This window comes from Eulemur rufifrons, chromosome 24, assembly GCF_041146395.1.
Source record: "Eulemur rufifrons isolate Redbay chromosome 24, OSU_ERuf_1, whole genome shotgun sequence".
Classification (NCBI taxonomy): Eukaryota; Metazoa; Chordata; class Mammalia; order Primates; family Lemuridae; genus Eulemur; species Eulemur rufifrons.
The window spans coordinates 25,036,220-25,054,483 of record NC_091006.1 but is presented as its reverse complement, the minus strand read 5'-3'; the positions used below and the strand labels follow the sequence as shown (position 1 = coordinate 25,054,483).

General features: G+C 35.2%; 1 non-coding gene across 1 annotated transcript; it reads left to right on the top strand.

Moving 5' to 3' along the window:
• Positions 1-17,747: 17,747 nt before the first annotated feature.
• Positions 17,748-17,857, top strand: LOC138375165 (U6 spliceosomal RNA). Its single transcript, XR_011231426.1, has one exon. It is a non-coding gene; the product is annotated as a U6 spliceosomal RNA (small nuclear RNA).
• The last annotated feature ends 407 nt before the right edge of the window (positions 17,858-18,264 follow it).

Sequence of the window (18,264 nt, the reverse complement as noted above, 5' to 3'; positions counted from 1 at the left end):
ATGTGACAAAAAACACTGTACTCCCTAAGTCTATTGAAATAAAAGAAAATTACCAATATGATATATAATATCCCCAACCAAAATACCTGCATTTTGATCATACCATATCACACAGAATTAAATTCTCTCATGTTTCAATTTATCAAAGTATCAGTTTGAGAGAATTTATATTGGTGGGAGGTATTTTAAAGTATATGCAAACCATTTGCTGTTCTGTTTATTCTAGACTTTATTCTTCAGCCAAGCTGCTCATGTGTGCTGAGTTGTACCAACTTCTCAATTTCTTTCACTGTTAACTTAATTTGTTATATTTGTAACTTACGTTGAAGGGCTCAAGCATTTGATATAATATAAATAATGAATTTGACTAGATTTCCTTTGACCACCAGGAAGTTTACAGTGAAATATGTAGCTCAGCTTTCATAATTACATCAAAACTTATGATTTACATGTCTATGTCCTCACCTTAAACCTGGTCGTGAGCTGCCATTTTAGGTGTTCTTTATTTGATTCTGATTTCTTATTTTTGTTTACTTTTCTTCATGTTATAATGTTTATGTTAGAATTTTGATTTTAGTTATCAGAAACTAAATCTTTCTGGCATCAGTAGAAAAGGAGAATTTATAACAAGAATCTCAGGTAAATATGGAACCAGGGATTTAAATTTGTCATGGCTCTTTCTTTCTTTCTTTCTTTCTTTTTTTTTTGTCTCCTCTTTCTGCACCTCTCTTTGCACTTGTTCCATTTTGCCTACATATAGCAGGACCTCACAGATCCAAAATTTTCTTTTATCCTATGAAAAAATGTATCAATTTGTCAGCATATGGTGTTTCTCTCTCTCTCCTTTTCTCTCTCCCTTTTTTCCTCTACCTTTGCCTCATACTCACTTACTCATTTTCACTCTCTCTACCAATCCCTAGGTTGTAACAAAGAGACTCCAGTTGGATCAACTTGAGTAAAATGCCCACCTTCGGTGCTGAATAGGAAGCCGGCAGGACTGTGGTCACCTCACCCACACTATCTCCCAGGGAAGCCCAGTGGATGTATGTCTGACCCAGGCAGACATCCCAGACGGTGTCTACTTTGGCATTCAAGTAAGGAATTTCAAAGCCTCTGATGAAAGGCTTCTAATCATAATACTTGTAATAATGAGTCACTTGGTCTTCACAGAGCTTAGGAGCTATAATTTTTTTATTGCCGTTTTACAGATGAGGCAAGAGGATTTTAAGTGACTTACCCCCTGTACACAGGAGGTAAGTAGCAGATCTGGGATTTTTACTGAAACAATCTGGCTCAAGTCTGAGCTTTAGCCACCGTAAGACACTGCCTCTGCGGAAGGGAAGAGTGAGGGAGTGTGACACAGTGGACTGTCCTCAGCATAAGGCCTTATCTAGAAGAGTCACCAGTCACACGCAGAGGGTTAAATACCTGACATGAGGCTTTTATACATCCATAGTTTCAAAACTAAATTAGTATTTTTGCACTGCAATGCTTCCACTGGCCCAAGAAAATGGATTTATTATATGCAATTATTTTGAGAGATATGGCCACGTTTTTCTGAAAATCTTTCATTTATTTCAAGATGTCGTCAGAATCAACATTGTTCATCCCGCCTTCCCACTCCCCAAATTAAAGAAATATGTTTTAAAAGAAATATAATATTTGATGTGTATTTGCACAATGTTTGGGTAAAAAATTGTTAATAACCGAAAACAGAATAAAAAATGAAAGGCAAGTTGCAGCCTTTAATATCAACAGAAAATTTTGATATGGTTGGTACCTCATGACACAGGTCTACATGACAAATGAGAAACAATCATACATTTTACATTAATTCCTTTCTACTTTGAGTTTAAAGAAATGATTCAGGAACAATCATTCACATATAATTTCTGTTGAGGGCCTACTATGGCCAGGTACTAAGCTAAGAGCAGAACTGTTACACCGGTTGTACATTTTGAAATAAATAATATTTCGAAATACAATGTGAGGGTGATCTGGCTGTGAAATCTGTCACCCCATTGATCGCCAGGGTTGATTCCGCTGCTCTGGCTGGCTGGGGGGCTGTCCCCTTCCTCCCTCACCACTCCATGTGTGTCCCTCCCGAAGCCACACACTTGGTCAAAGAGGATGGTAGAGGAGAGGACCTCCAATAGAGGAGGACCATTCTTTGTTTAAGGGTATACAAGTAGTTGTGCTCCCCTGCCAGAACCTCCAAACAAGCTCTCAAAATAGAAAGATATATTAATATGGCACCTTTTCAGATGAGGAAAAAATTATCCGAAAAATTTGAGGTTGCTTCTGAAAATCACACACAGGAAGGTCGGATTCCTTCATCTTAATAAGTATTTTGTTCCACAGTGCTCCATGGACATCTAAAAGCTACATTTTTAAAAACCTTCTGGGTAATTAGAGATTGATCAAAATTGTTGTTCACATAAACTGTCTACCTCTCAAAAGAGCGATATATGTATGAAGGCTGACCAACCATTTCACTACTTCACTTAGGACAGGCTGGGTCAAAACTGTGATGATTGATACACATAGGCTGAGGCTGCATACCTAATGGAAATGTTAAACACAAAGCAACCTCTGCCAACATAAATGATTGGTTCTTTAAATGGCAGCACAGTTTAAGAATGACATCCTGAATCAATCCTTAACTAATTGAAAAATTAATTAGTGCCTGTCATTTTAACTCTGAGTATTTTTAAGCTTGAATGTGATTACAGTTAACTAGCTGCCTGTAAGAAGCCAGTTCATAAATCCAATGAAACTGTTGCCTGAATTTTTCATAAGGCGTGATATCATCCTTTGTGATCTTGGTGTTTGTTAATGTTTAAAAATCCATCAACTTGCTAATGTCCATCAATGATTGGCAAATTAGTAAATTGTTTAATATATCTCTTTTATTATATGCCTCGTAAGTTTAGCTATTACTGATATCCTCATTAGGGTCTATTATGATTGTCAATCTTAGAAAAGTAGTAAAATGTGTTTATGTTTACTCTTTCCCCAAAAGCTAAGTGTTGAGGATTTTAACACTCTGAATAGGCTAAAGGACCAAGAAACCACAACATAGATAAAGAAGCATAAAAATTAATAAAGAATTCCTTAGAAGACATGGTCTATACACCTGTTAATTGTTATTATAGTTCCTTTAATAGTTCTGAAAGTGAAGTGCAGGAGTAATTCTATCAGAGAAAAGAAGTCAACATTTACTCACCACCTGCTAGTTGCTCTGCTGGGTACTTATGTCATGTGCTTACACTTCAATACAGCCTTAGGAAATTCATATTAATATTTTCATTCTGCAGATAAAAAATGGGGAATCAAAGAGGCCAAGCTATTTGTTACAGGCCACATAGCCAATGAGGTATTAAATTATATTCATGCCTTCTAAGCCTGTGTTCTTTCTACGGTGCTCTACTCTCTCCCATTTATAGATGAAATAGTGGAATAGACAATTCAGAAATATGGAAACAAAACTCGTCAATGAACATGGGGGTAATATTCACTCATAGGAATAGAAGAGATTTAAATCTAAATAATCATAATGTATCATGTGTATCTATGAAAGAAATAATGACCTCAAATGTTAATACCTAAAGCTGGCGAAAAAATGGGAACACCTGACCACTCCTACAGTAAGTGTTACAGTAACTTTAGAATAGTGTTTGGAATTATATAGCACAAGTCAAACCTGTTCGTTCCACTTAATTCAATAATGTATTTCTGGATATCTAGCCTGAGAAAATAATACAAAATCAGAAATCATTTTATATAAATATATTCATCATCACTTGCAGAAAGTCATGTAAATTATTGCATATCCACTGGATAGAATATTATGTAGGCCTTACAATTATTATAATATCTGATTATTATAAAATATTAATGTAAAGTAAAAATATCTAGATTAAATATTATATAAGCATTGTCATCACGGTTGTACAAATATAAAGAAAGGGAAAAAAAGACTGTGTGGAAGTCCTTAAAGCTTCTAACAGGGACTGCTGCCACCATGACTTGCAAATTTCGAATGTCTACTGTATATTTTATAAAGAAAACACTAAAAGAAAGAATATCGCAAGTCCACAAAATAGCCTGCAAAGCAAAGTGTAAAATAATAATTCGGTACAATCAATCCCTAAAAACCAACTATAAGACGGTATTGATTATTTTGGAAAATGTATGTGTTTGACATCATGGGCAAGGATTTCCTCTTCTTATGAGAAAGTTGGATAGGATCAATCAAGAAGGAATGTTTCCACTAATTAACAGGTCGTGTTTGTCAGTAATTGTCTAGTAAAGGAGATCATGTATAGGAAAGTTCTTGATAAGCTTCAGCCTGGTACACATTATGCTATTATTCCTATTATGAAGATAAGAATATATGGAATATATATCTTTTGATTTCTAAGGTGAGATCAATTTAGATATTTCTCCTTTTTTTACAGTTAAGTTCAGGATCCAGATACACTCAAGCTTGTCTTCAGGGTTCCTTTCTGTAGACTAGACTTTTTTTCTAATTATACACAGGGCATACATGCCCTTCTTAATGTTTATGCCAAATACTTTTTCCTCTTCCATACATTTTATTTGAAATAATTATACCGAGATACATGGAACACACTTTTGTAAAATCTCCAATTTTGCGGATAGTGAAAATAGGCAAGAAACTGTACAAGATTAGATAGTGGAACAGTAAATATTAATAACATTATAAAAACCAATCACAGTCACAGAATGTCCATACGGAAATAAGTTCAACTACAATCAGATCTTTACTTCAAATATTATGTTAAATTTAAATGCAGGGTTTTTAAATAAAAGTATTATTTGTCAACCTGAAAATTAAAAAAAAAATCATTTTCTGCTTTAAAAAAAATTATGCAGTTTTAATTTACTATACCAAGTATTTCCCATATCATTACCACTTACTGATATATACCTCTACGTGTTTCAGAATGGATGTAAGGTGAAATACTATTTATCTTTAAACAACAAAATTAATGTTTTGAATATTTTTCTTGAGATTCAGTTAACTGACAAATTTTAATGAACAGATGTAATAGATAAAATAGTACATCTCTCCAATATAATGTAAATGGGAGGAGCTTTTGTATAACATTTATGTGCATCCCACGATGAATTCGACATTTCCTGATTGTTCTTCAGATTTCTTCAAAAGTCTCAAGTGACTTAATTTCCCCTTCAAATTCACAGCCTACTTTTAGCGTCTCCAGATTTCATGCCATCTTTCCCACCTTCGTTGCCTTTGTCTAAAGAGATGACAGGCTTCTTGGCAAAACATTTTTATAGTAAAGTAGGTTTTATGTAAGATAGCAAAGAAACTGGGGAAAGGTAGTTTTATTCAGCATATGGTGATTTTGAAATAATTTCAAGACTAGAAAGCAGAAGAAAATCTGGCACTTTCAGAAATAGCAAAGGAAAAGAGATTTCTGTAGATATGTGTAACTCTTTGTGTTAGTTTGAGTCTTCCTATTTTTCACACTTTGCAAGGTTTTTAAATTTGTACATGATTGTCTTTTTGTGGCTTTTATTGCAGCCCAGAGTAGTGTTCATTGTTAACTCAGTACATAACACCCTTGATAATTCTTTAGAGATGCATTGACTCCGTAGGAATCTGTTACCATTGGACACTAATAAGCACGTAGCAGTCTGAAGCAGAGGAACATTAGCACAGCAGCTTAGGAAATGTAAGGCAGCCATGACTCATAATGTATCTGATTCAAGCTATTGATGCATAATGAACACGAAAATGAAATCTGTGCCCTTCACTGCTAAGAACAGAACCCAGTAAAACCCCTTTCAAACAGCCACTATATATAGAATGAAAACAAGCTGTTGCTTTTTCTCACACACATATGAAGAGTGGGAAGAAGTTTAAGAGGTTGGAGGAAGAAAATAATACCTAGAAATTATGTATGTAACAGTATATCCTTTGGTTAATCTACTTGTGAAAGATAAAAGAGATGTTTTAGACAAACAAAGCCCATGTCTGGCTAAACTAAGCAATGATCCTGAAGATCATTGCCTCATTTTCCATGGTGTTCCTACTCTGCTAATGCATGTCAAGAATTCAGAACAGTTCCTGGCATTTGGGAATATTTAATAAATATCTACTAGGCTGTTGCTGCTGCTGCTGCTGCTGCTGCTGCTGCTACTACTACTAGTATTGGCTACGAAGTTGGTAAACTCTTTGGAGAAGAATATATTATAGAATTTTCACCAATAGTGCAAAGCAACAAAATAATTCACCTTTGGAATCTGGAAATCTAAATGAGATTTCTATCTATACCATTTACTAGTTGTGTGACCTTGGGAAAGTCAAACAACATCTGCAACCTCCCTTTCTTTGTCCTTAAAATAAAGGTATTAATATGATAGTTCACAGAATTGTTATATGGTGTCATGAAATTAAATATGATATATAAACATTATCCATTATTAACACTGTTCCTAGAATATTACAGATTTAAAATTAAATGGCTCTTCCTATCAGACCATTTTGATGTGATAGTTTCTAAATGATTACCACATAAGTCACAAGGTTTGTTATAGTCTTTCTATCAACATACTATATTTACCTGAGAAAAAGGTTGAAGAGAAACTCCATTTGCCCTCCCTTCCCCAACTGTTCTCACTGCAACCTGAATTTGTGCTACTTGACTGCTTGGTTACCAAAAGAAGTATGCATTAGCAACATCAGATTTGATTAAAATCCTTCCCTTCTCAGCAAATGTGGTAATGAAATCTGCATGAAAGTGGAATTAATATAGAAACACAGTTTAGCAACAACACACATTCTTCTATCCACTCATTATAGACTCTTGAGGTCTTTGCCCTGCATTCAGTAATTCCATCAATCTTTTTAGACAATATCCATTTGCTGCACACCTACTATGTGCTAGAACATAGCTTTACAACTGCATAAATATGAAATTAAAATGCCCCTGCCTTTGAGGACCTTACCTTGCTTATACCTAAAGCAAGATATTTATTCACAAAACAACAACAAAAACTAAAATTAATTTTACTCATTGCCTAGAACACAAAAAGGAAAGCCAATTATATGACTTGATGGAGGAATAAATCATCAATAAATTGATGAATCAAAATAAATCAGAAGTGTTGTAAAAGTAAGTTTTCAAAATACTCACAAAGATATAAGTCTAAATTTAAATGCTGAATTACTACTTTGAATAACACCTGTCTTCCCTTTTTCCTCTTGTCTTCTTGTTCTCTTTGACCAGTTTTCTTCAAGAATACCCAAACCAGGCAACTTCTAGATTTGAATAAATCATTGTAGGGGTATTCAATATGTGGCCCCCATATGCTTTTTCCTACTTCTTGGGTAATGCAGTTTATGTGAGTGATCATTCGCAGATGCCTAGCATTTGGTTTTCAGGTGGGATTCCTTCTGAGTTTATACTTGAAGAACCAATGGTAATATGTTCATACCAGAAAGTACACAGATGACTATGTTCACTGAACTATAAATGGTTCTATAGAAGTAGACTCTTTTTATATCATTCTATAGTCTAGACATCATCTTAGTATTAATAGTTATCTTTCTTTGTGATTTATCCTCTTTCAGGATTTCTTATGTTATGGGTGGCTGAGAAGACTCACTTGGCATTTGCTGTCAGTAAATAAGATGTTCAGATATTCTGAGTGGGAGATTATTTACCCTCTCATGGCCAAGTAGATCATGGCTAGAAATCAAGGAAGGACTTCATTCCTTGCTGCAATTTCTATACCATTGTTATTTTTACTTCTCCCAGTAAGCCTTTATCTTTTGAGGTACATGTCATCTTAGGGCAGCCATTCCACAATTCTTCATACTATCTACCAACCTTTAGATCACACTTTCACATTCAGTGGAGTTTTTGCCAACTAAAGCACACCCTTTCACTACAACTCTTAGCTAATTTCAAAACTAAGTGGGTTATGTATGCTTCTAGCAGCCTAGCCTAACAGTTACTTGTCTTCTTTTACCTAAATAACTTGACCTCCACTCGTCTTCAGTACTATTCTTCCAGTGCTCTATATGGATTATCATCACCTGCAGCTGCTTAAGTGACTTCTAAAAATTTCAAATGAAAAAATCCTTTAATTTCATGCTATTGTTATAACAATTCTCTCATAAATTTTTCTATCATTTTAGCTGTCTAGACTACCCATTAGTAATAAATTTCTTCTTTCACTAGTGATAACCTCCAGTCCATTGATCTAGTCTTTCATAAGACCTTTTGAGAGTCAAGTAAAGCCAACTCAAACTAATTTAAGCATAAAAAGAATAGTTAATATAAAATGCAAATATAACCCACAGAATTCATTTTTCCATTCTAGTAGCATCCTCTATATTTACAGACTTCTTTATTTACATTAAACTTCCTAGTTTTATCTTTTCAGTGGTACTTTAGGTTTCTCTATTGTACCCTTATCCTCTATTCCTTAATAATGTTTAACCCAGGGTCATTCAAAGTAATGATTTTATCTACTCATACTTACTCAGTAGCCATACTGAGCACTAAAGAAGAAAATATAATCATATGAGTCTGCATTATTTAAAGGTATGTTTTTAATGACAGTCTGGTACTGAATATATTCCAACAGTTGTTTTTTGTTTTTTTTTTATGAAGCCCTAGTAAACTGTCTCTAATTTCATACTTTGGCTCTTCCAAATTTTTTTTATTTCAGCATATTACGGGAGTACAGATGTTTGGGTTACGTATATTGCTTTTGCCCCACCCAAGTGAGAGCTTCAAGTGTGTCCATCCCCCAGATGGTGCACACCACACCCATTAGGTGTGAATATACCCAACTCCTCCTCCCCCCTCCCACTTGCCTGACACCCGATGAATGTTACTACTATATGTGCACTTAAATGTTGGTCAGTTAAGTCTATTAATACCAGTTTGATGGTGAGTAAATGTGGTGCTTGTTTTTTCATTCTCGAGATACTTCACTTAGTAGAATGGGCTCCAGCTCTACCCAGGATAATACATGAGGTGCTAGATCACCATTGTTTTTTGTGGATCAGTAGAACTCCATGATATACATATACCACATTTTATTAATCCACTCATGTGTTGACGGGCACTTGGGTGGTTTCCACATCTTTGCAATTGTGGATTGTGCTGCTATAAACATTCTAGTGCAGATGTCTTTTTTATAGAATGTCTTTTTTTCCTTTGGGTAGATGCCCAGTAGTGGGATTGCTGGATCAAATGGTATTTCTACTTTTAGCTCCTTGAGGTATCTCCATATTACTTTCCACAGAGGCTGTACTAGTCTGCAGTCCCACCAGCAGTGTATGAGTGTTCCTATCTCTCCACATCCACACCAACATTTATTGTTTTGAGACTTTTTGATAAAGGCCATTCTCACTGGACATAAGTGACACTGGAGAAAGAATCTTTATTCAATAAATGGTGCTGGGAAAATTGGCTAGCCTCATATAAAAGACTGAAACACGGTCCACACCTATCACCTCTCACAAACTTAAACCTAAGGCATGAAACTATAAGAATTCTAGAAGAAACTGTTGGAAAAACTCTTGTAGACATTGGCCTAGGCAAAGAATTTATGAAGAAGACCCCAAAGGCAATCACAGCAACAACAAAAATAAATAAATGGGACCTGATCAAATTAAAAAAGCTTCTGCACAGCCAAGGAAACTATCACAAGAGAGAGCAAACAGACAACCTACAGAATGAGATAATATATTCGCATGCTACACATCTGATAAAGGGCTGATAACTAGAATCTATATAGAGCTCAGGAAAATCAGCAAGAAAAAATCAAACAACCCCATCAAAAAGGGGGCAAAGGACATGAACAGAAACTTTTGAAAAGAAGACAGACTAATAGCCAACAAACATATGAAAACATCTCTAATCATCAGGGAAATGCAAATCAAAACCACAATGACATACCTGCTTCTTGTATCTGATTTTTAAAAATACCTGTGTTTGTTTTTCCCATGTAGCATATAATATTGCCAGATATCTCCCATGCTCCCTCAAAAAACTTTTCTTCAATTTGCCTCCATCACAGGCTACTTCCTTCTGTCCTCTTTACCAGCAACTTCTTTAAGAAAGCAGTTTCTCCATCTACGGCTTCACCGCCCATGCACTTCTTACAACAGTGCAATTTGGCTCAACTGAAATTTCTACAGTAAAGGTCAGCGGTAACCTCCTATTTGTCAAATCCACCACCATCTGATGGTCTTATCCCAATTTATACATCCACTTCATCACTGTCTCCTCTTCCTCTCCACTCTTAAATCTAAATTTTACCCAAAAGGAGTCAAACACCATTGGTTGCTAAATAGTCATTTTCTATTCCCTTTCCCTCACTGCCAAATCCCACTGGCTCTAATAAAGGCTGAAAATAAATGTTATTTCCTTTCCAAAACCCCCCTTAGGATTTTAGAGGCTATATGGTCAGTTCTCTGAAATGATGTAAAAAAAAAAAAAATCTTATAGGGGTCTTCTCATATTTACTTCACAAATAAAAAGGAACATGAAAGTGTCTAACTCCCAGCCATTCTCTCGTTCCTTGCTGTGTATGGACTGGTGGCATAAGTAGATGATACTTGCACCTTTGGGAGACATTTTATGACAATAAGGTCATACATTGAAGAAAAAAGGTGAAAAGATCTTGTTTCTTGATGACAATGAGTGACAAAGTCAACCCAGGATTACTGACCTTTTTTGCTTGTTCTAAGGAAATAAACATTTTTTTGCTTGAGTCACTTTTTACTTTTTGTTACCTCTTCTAGTCTCACTCATCTCACCTTTGAACCTATTTACACTTTTGGCTCCAATTATAATATACTGCATGTCACATTGAAAGTGCACGGTGGCCTGGCACATAGTAGGTGAGCAAGTAATGTTTATTAAAGTTTGAGAAACTTATTTTAGTTGTATCTGTCTTCCAAATATCTTTCTATTTTCTTCAGAATAAACTTCAAGCTCTTTAGCATGGCAGAAAGGTGATTGCTCAAGCCGACCCTAGACTGTGACCACACAAAGTTGCTGTGTCTTTCTCTATGCTGATCCCTGAGGTTGTTCTTCCTGCCTCTTCCTTTTTAGCTCTTTGAAGTCTTGTTACAAGTCAAGCACCAGCTACTCTGATAACCCTTGCTTTCTGCTGGAAGCACTGAAACACTCCCTCTACATTTGTGGCATCTGTTCATACCTTTATTATAGCATTTATCAACTTATATGGCAATGATTTGTTTACCTGTCTCTCCTTACACTGTGAGTGCCATGAGAAAAAGAACTGTTTCTTATCTAAGGGAGCCCAGATCCCAGCTCACTGTCTGGCTTAGGGTGGAAACCTAATTAATTATTCTGTTATGAGTAATGACTCTTGCTCATTAGTTCCTCAGGAGCAAAAGTCAGATAATAGCCTAATTTTTATTTCCTTTGTAAATTCTGGAAAAAATGACAGTCCTAAAAAGCGTATGTGGTGAGATCAGATAACAACAACAAGAACACTGGCTGAAATTGTGCCACATATGTATTAGGAAACACTAAACTTAGCCAATGTTTCAATATTTCATCTTAATTAATTATGACAGCCATATTTTTACAATGCCAGTAAGGGATATTGCTCACACTTTACTACCTCACTGCAAAGATATAAGCAAGGCAAACGTCTATCAAAGGATAATATTAATTTTATCATTAACTTCCTATGTTATTGTTTTCCTCTAGGAATCCCTCAAGTAGAATCCCTAACTTTTCTCTGACCAAACCCTCCCCCACCTTCTTTGTGACATTATTTTGCTTCAGGTCCCTTGCAGTATGTCACTGGAAGAGGAAGTGGTCATTTCTTTCTTCCCTGAACAGTCACAAGGCACACCCATCACGTGTGTGCACCACTTTTCCCGTGAGATGTCTTCTCTGATTTAGAGGGAAGAAGACAGTAGGATAGAAGGGAAGATGCTCATTTAATTCTATACCATGTTTTGTGAGTAAAGCGAGGGTATGAGCCAAGCTCTAAAGTTTAAATGAGTCTTCTCATGATTATATTTTCTGATCTCTATCAAAACTTAACAATTTTCATGTACTTACATCACCTAGGCCCTGGTTTTGAGGTAAGTTTTTGTGCTTTCCCAAAGAAGTCACGTTAATTCTCATAAAGCCAACTAGTTATCTTTCTCAACATTGTTGTCTAAAACACAAAAGATCCTCAGCATCATTTATTTGAGGAATGTGAGGTGACTTCCAAGCTGTGGCTAACCTGTACTTGGACTACTCACGTTTCCAGATACAATAATACTAAGGGCAGTTTTCTCCTCTGTTTTCCCTGTGAGATGAAAATGAATTAAACATCTGATGATAAACCACACTGCAATTGCACTGCAGAGCACAGATCTAGAACGAGGCACCACAACTATCAGCTCAAGATAGCTTAGACATAAAAAATAAAAACAATACAAACAAAACAACCACTCTAAGTAAAAATAAATAAATACTTCCACAAACAAAATTTGTAGAATGTTGCAACAAAGCCTGAAGCATATATAATGAGTAAATGCTTATTGAATGGATGAATAGATGAATGTATTATTGCTTTTATCTCATGGTAAAATCTTGGTTAATTCTATAAAGTATGTGGTCCCATCCAAACCTTTTCAATCTTAAGAAATGTTCAATTTGAATATCCCAAAGATGTGCACCTAAAATGATATTTTCTAATAATTTGCATATCAGTTTAAATATTTGATATTATTTTCATGAGCTTATTTTTCATTAATAATATTAATCTAAGTCCAGAAGCACCACATCTCCTGTCATGTAAAATTCTTAGTAATTTACACTTAATAACAAATACATAATGAAAATTTCTCCCCAACACCCAACTATTGGCATAGCATTTGGGAGAAAACAAAACTAAACAAACAAACAAAAAAAAAAACAAGCCTTTCCTTATGTCTTCCATCCATATCCAGACACACAGCATCTCAATGAGCAATAAGCAAACAAATAAATTTTAAAACAATAAATCTAAAAAGGTATAAAGTCTGGTTTTCTTCAAAGGAATCTAAATTCTTTTTCAGGAAAGATGAATGCAAAGGATTTCTTCATTTGTTATAATGATTATGCTAAAAATAAAGATACTTAGCAGAGTGAACAAAATTAATGTAAAATTTATAATGTAGTAAAGAATATTTTTATTGCTATTGTAATAGCAAACTGCATTTGCTTATTATTACAAAATAAGAAAGCCAGATTTATATAAGAAATCTGTGTGCAGTATATAAAAACCTAGCTGTGACGTGGTGGGACATTCTCTTAATGGAGTATGAATTCACTTATTTTTTTTTTAATACATATAAGTAGTTTGTCAGGAAATGGCTGATAGAAAAGAGATTTCAATTTCATAAACATTTAGTGTTCTTTTTTTTTTTTTCTCTCTTCTCACCATAGCAACTTGACAAACACCTACCCTGTTTTCAATCACGATTCCTTGCTCTGGGAAGGTGAGGTAAGAGGGCTTTAGCAAATCATGTGGAGATCGCTTTTCATCTGCAGGGATTGGGATGAAAGATCAACTGTAACAGCTCATTTTTATGAGCATACACAGCCTTTTAAGCAAGTACTCATTTTCATTTCTTGCTTTCCAATTTGGATCATTTCACAGAGCTCTAAGAGTTACCTGTGTAAGCTTTCCCTTGTCTAGAAATGATTACCAGTAATGTCATGTAGCCTACAACAAATAAAATGTCTCCTATAGCCTACAACAAACATCCCACCTCTAAGAAAAAGAATTGCCTCCAAGTTAGTGCAATGTTTTTGTTTGTGTTCTTTTTTTATATTTCCAGCATCTGGGTAAAAACCAGCCTTTAAAACACTTTGAACTTGATTGTTTCAAGGGAAATCTGAGTTTTCAGTCTAGGTGGAGGATTTTTTTTCCCCCAGTAAAATTATTCTTTTTTTTTTTTTTTCAAAGTATTACAGGGGTACAAATGTTTTTGGTTACATGTATCCACTTTGTAATGCTTGAGCCAGGGTTCTAAGTGTTCCTGTCACATTGTACCTGTTAGGTAGCTTTTTGCCCATCCCTCCCCCCGATGATTTCAATTGAGTTATACTTCTTTAGTTATACTCTATGCACATGTGTGCTTATTGGTTAGTTCCAATTTAATAGTGAGGACACGTGGTGTTTGTTTTTCCATTCCTTTGATACTTCACTTAGGATAATGGTCCCCAGTTCCATCCAAATTGTTGCAAAAGGTATTATTCTTTCATCAGGGAAAAATATGACTCTGAAAGCTTTATCACTGTATCACTAGCAAAAGAAAAGAATTTGCTGCTTACTCTGAAATAAAATTTATATCAAATTATTTCAAGATAAACTCAGGGATCCCTGAACAGCACTAGCTATAAAAGACCATTAGTAGTTAGGTGACTGGTAATTTTTCACATTAGTGTGATAATATATATGTATTACTATATATCATGGGACCAACTGAATATTAAAGAGCATTACTAAGGCTATCAGTATTAATGGCATATGTTGAAAAATGACACAGAAAAGAGGATTCTGGAAAGACGGCAGTGGTGTAGTGTAGTTTTTAGTCTCTGAAAATCCCCTCATGAAAACAGAGCAAGCATTTAGATAATAAAACCAGAGTCAGCATTTAAAACAAAAGTAAATGACTAGCTATACCCCTGAACCACCAAATACATAGGTTGGAGACAAATGGTCAGCAGACTTGAAGCTGCATGATACCTGCATATCCGCAGGCCTAAGCAGAAGAAAGTAAGCAACAGCGCAGTGTCTTTGGGGCCTGAGAGCAGGAAAAGGCTAAAATTCTCAATGTTGTTTACTGGAAAGCAGGGACCAATTGGGCACAGCAGCTGAAACTGCAAAGAGTTTGTGGGTACAGCTCCTCCCCCCCAAGAAGGACTAAACAACCTGGAGCAAAGGACATCTGTTAACTCTCAGAACTGATGGACCCACCAGGGCTCCCTTCAAAGACAGGAACGGCACGTTGAAGAAAAACTGCTGAGAGAGAATCAAACAACAAAGAGAATTGGGGGGGGTGAGGGAAGTCCAGACTGAATCCCAGAAAGCACATTATCATATTTTCAAACACAACATAAAAACAACAGAGGAGGGAGCTCTGTAGGTTACCTAAGCTTTCCTAAACTCCACCTTAGGCAATTACTTTTCACAGAAACATGAGCAATGTAAACATATCAAGATCATATTCCTTAGGGAGTTATCAGAAAAAAGGAGGGAAAAAGTGGAATAACATACATGTAGGCAATAAAAGCATACCAAAAAACTTTACCCACAACACAAAACAAAACTATAACCTACTATTTCAAAACTAAGAAACATTAAGAAAATGGTGCAAGACATTAAAGAACAACATAAGTTAGAAAAGCTCAAACACGATGCGCCATAACGCCGCATATAATTGGAAACAAGAGGATAAAAAAGTATTCCGAAAGTGAAAAATAAACTAGAAATAACACAGAATAAACACAACAGATGAGTGAAAGATGAAAAGATAAAAACCTTAAAAATCAAAAAGCAATGAAGAAAGAAATGATTCAAGGGAAAGTAAAAAAATTTTGAAGACAGGCAGAAAAGTTTGAGCATATGGGTAATAGCAGATTAAAGCCAAAGTAAGGAAACAGAACAAATACTAAATCCAGTAATCCTGGAGAATTTTCCACAAATAAAAGATTTTAAATTTCACATTGAAATTGCACACAATGTCACTGAGAATATAGACCTATAACAACTAACATTAAGACATATTCCAGTAAAATTGTATGACTTAAAAAAAAAATGGAAAAAGAGAGAAGGAAAATATCCTTTGGGCACCTAGAAAATAAAGAGCACATGACTCATAAGGGAAAGAAAATTAGGTTATCATCAGACTTTTCAACAGCAACACTTTATGCCAGAAGAAAATGTAGTAACATATTAAGATAGTCAAAATTTTTTTATTCCAAAGAACAGATTTTCAAGTTCAAAGGACATAGGCAAACTCTCATTAACATGCAAGAACTCCAGGAGTATTGTTCCCCGGAGTCCCTAGTAAGGAACCTACTAGAGAACAATCTTCAGACAAGCAAAATTACTAGAGAGACAGTGACATAGGACTGTAGGTACATAAATACAGAGTTACCTGTAGCACTAAGACTAAACAAGGGCCAAAGGAGAGAGAGTATGGCATGAAAAGGCTATAATCTTAGACAATGAAGGCATAAAACAATTTTTAAAAAACAGAAATAAGGAATTAAAAGCAGATTTAAAAGATTTTAAAAGAGGATTTAAAAGAATAGGGGATTAAAATACTACCAATTAGTGGTAATATTACCACTGCTACTCCGATTCTGTTGGATGTGCAATATTAGATAGGGAAAAAATGAGGAATGATGAGGTTTTCTGTTATTCTCCATGCCTCGAGAACCAATATTCTCAGAGAGAAACCAAGGAGATACAGATGCAAAGAAGATGTTAAGGAAAAGCACTGGGCTCTCAAATTTGAGTAAGAAGCATCATTCTCAACTTAGGGTGGATGGTCATCAGAGCAAAGAAGGGAAATAAAACAGAGTCAGAAACAGAAAAATAAGGGAGGATTACTATTTTAATAGAAGGGTCTAGGAAGATGACTCTTGGAGAGAGACAGAATGACTTGATTGTGTGAGCCGTGTCGTACTTCAGGCAGAGCAATCTCAGGCAAAGAGATCAATGGAAACAACCATCCTAAAGCACAATATTGGGCACATTTGTCCTTATAATTTCTGTTTCCCTTTAGTGCACTGAAAAATAATTTCAAATTTTAAAACTTCGGGCTATATTAGTAAATTAAGGCCTCAAATCCAAATGCATAAAAGTTTAGAATTTACATGGAACATCTTTATTTACATGAAACACATTCATTCTTATAATGTGATTTACCAGATACATAAAAAAATCTGTCCAGAGAGTTATGAAAACTTTTTTCTTCCCATTCTTTCTATTGCCCACTTCGATCCCAGAAGGAAAGTTCTAAACAGGATTCCAATCTTTGTCACTTCCCTTGGTGGACAGTGGCTACTAAAGGAGATAATGTGAAGCAAATATAATGGTGGAGTCTGGAATCGGGTCCCAACTGTGCCACCTGTCATTTTCACGACCTTGGTCAGGATGCCCAACTTTATTGTACCTCAATTTCTTCACCTATGCACTACTGAAAATAACAGTATTTACTTCATAGAGTTCTTATATGGACTAAATGAAATACCGCACGTAAAGAGCTTAGAATAGCACCTGGCTTATGTTAAACCTCAATAAATATTATCTATTCTTATTACAGTTTATGAATCTCTTGGGATAGAGAACCCTCTATGCCAATGTGCTGAGAATCAGAAGATGCAAGATCATATCCCAGCTCCAAAATATACCAGTCATGTCCTTTAGTCAAGTTCCTTAACCTTGCTGAAATTCCTCCTTTCACTTATAAAATAGGGATAATAACTACATCCTAAAATTAACATGAAGATTCAGCATATTTTAGTTGAATGTGGACATTTATCCATCTACATATTCCCTTAAATACTTCCAAAGCAAATATTAAATACACACACACATACACACACAATACCCATCATAAAAATAAATACTAAGTATCCTTCTCCCTATGTTCCTGAAAAATATCAGATGATACTTTCTTGCCAAAAATTAAAATTCCAAGTGTGCTTGACTTGGCAGCACATATTGGAATGAAAATTGGAACAACTTGGTGAAGATTAGCATGACCCTGCACAAGGATGACATGCAAATACATCAACTGTTCCCTGTTTTTAAAACTCATTGAACTGTACACTTACAATGGGGAATTTTATATAGTACAAATTATTTCTCAACAAACCTATTAAAATTTTTTTCAAGTTGCTAGAACCTAAGAAAAACTTTTCTTTTTGTTAATTTTCCAGACTGATGACTTTTCCCTAGGTCTATTATCTACTCCCAAAAATCTCTATAATTTTTCAAGGATGCTATGCCTGTAATCATGGGCATATTTTCTTCTTTAAGAATCCACTCTGGGTAGAGTAAGCAGTGAAGATCTGTGTCTAATTAGATGTGAGAATGTGTGGTTTTCTGTTCTGTATACAAGAGCACCAACGATGCAGTCGTCAGTGGCTGCTTGACTGATTAAGTAGAAGGGGAGATGGGAATCTTTCTTTCCTATTGCCTTCCTGAGCTACACAG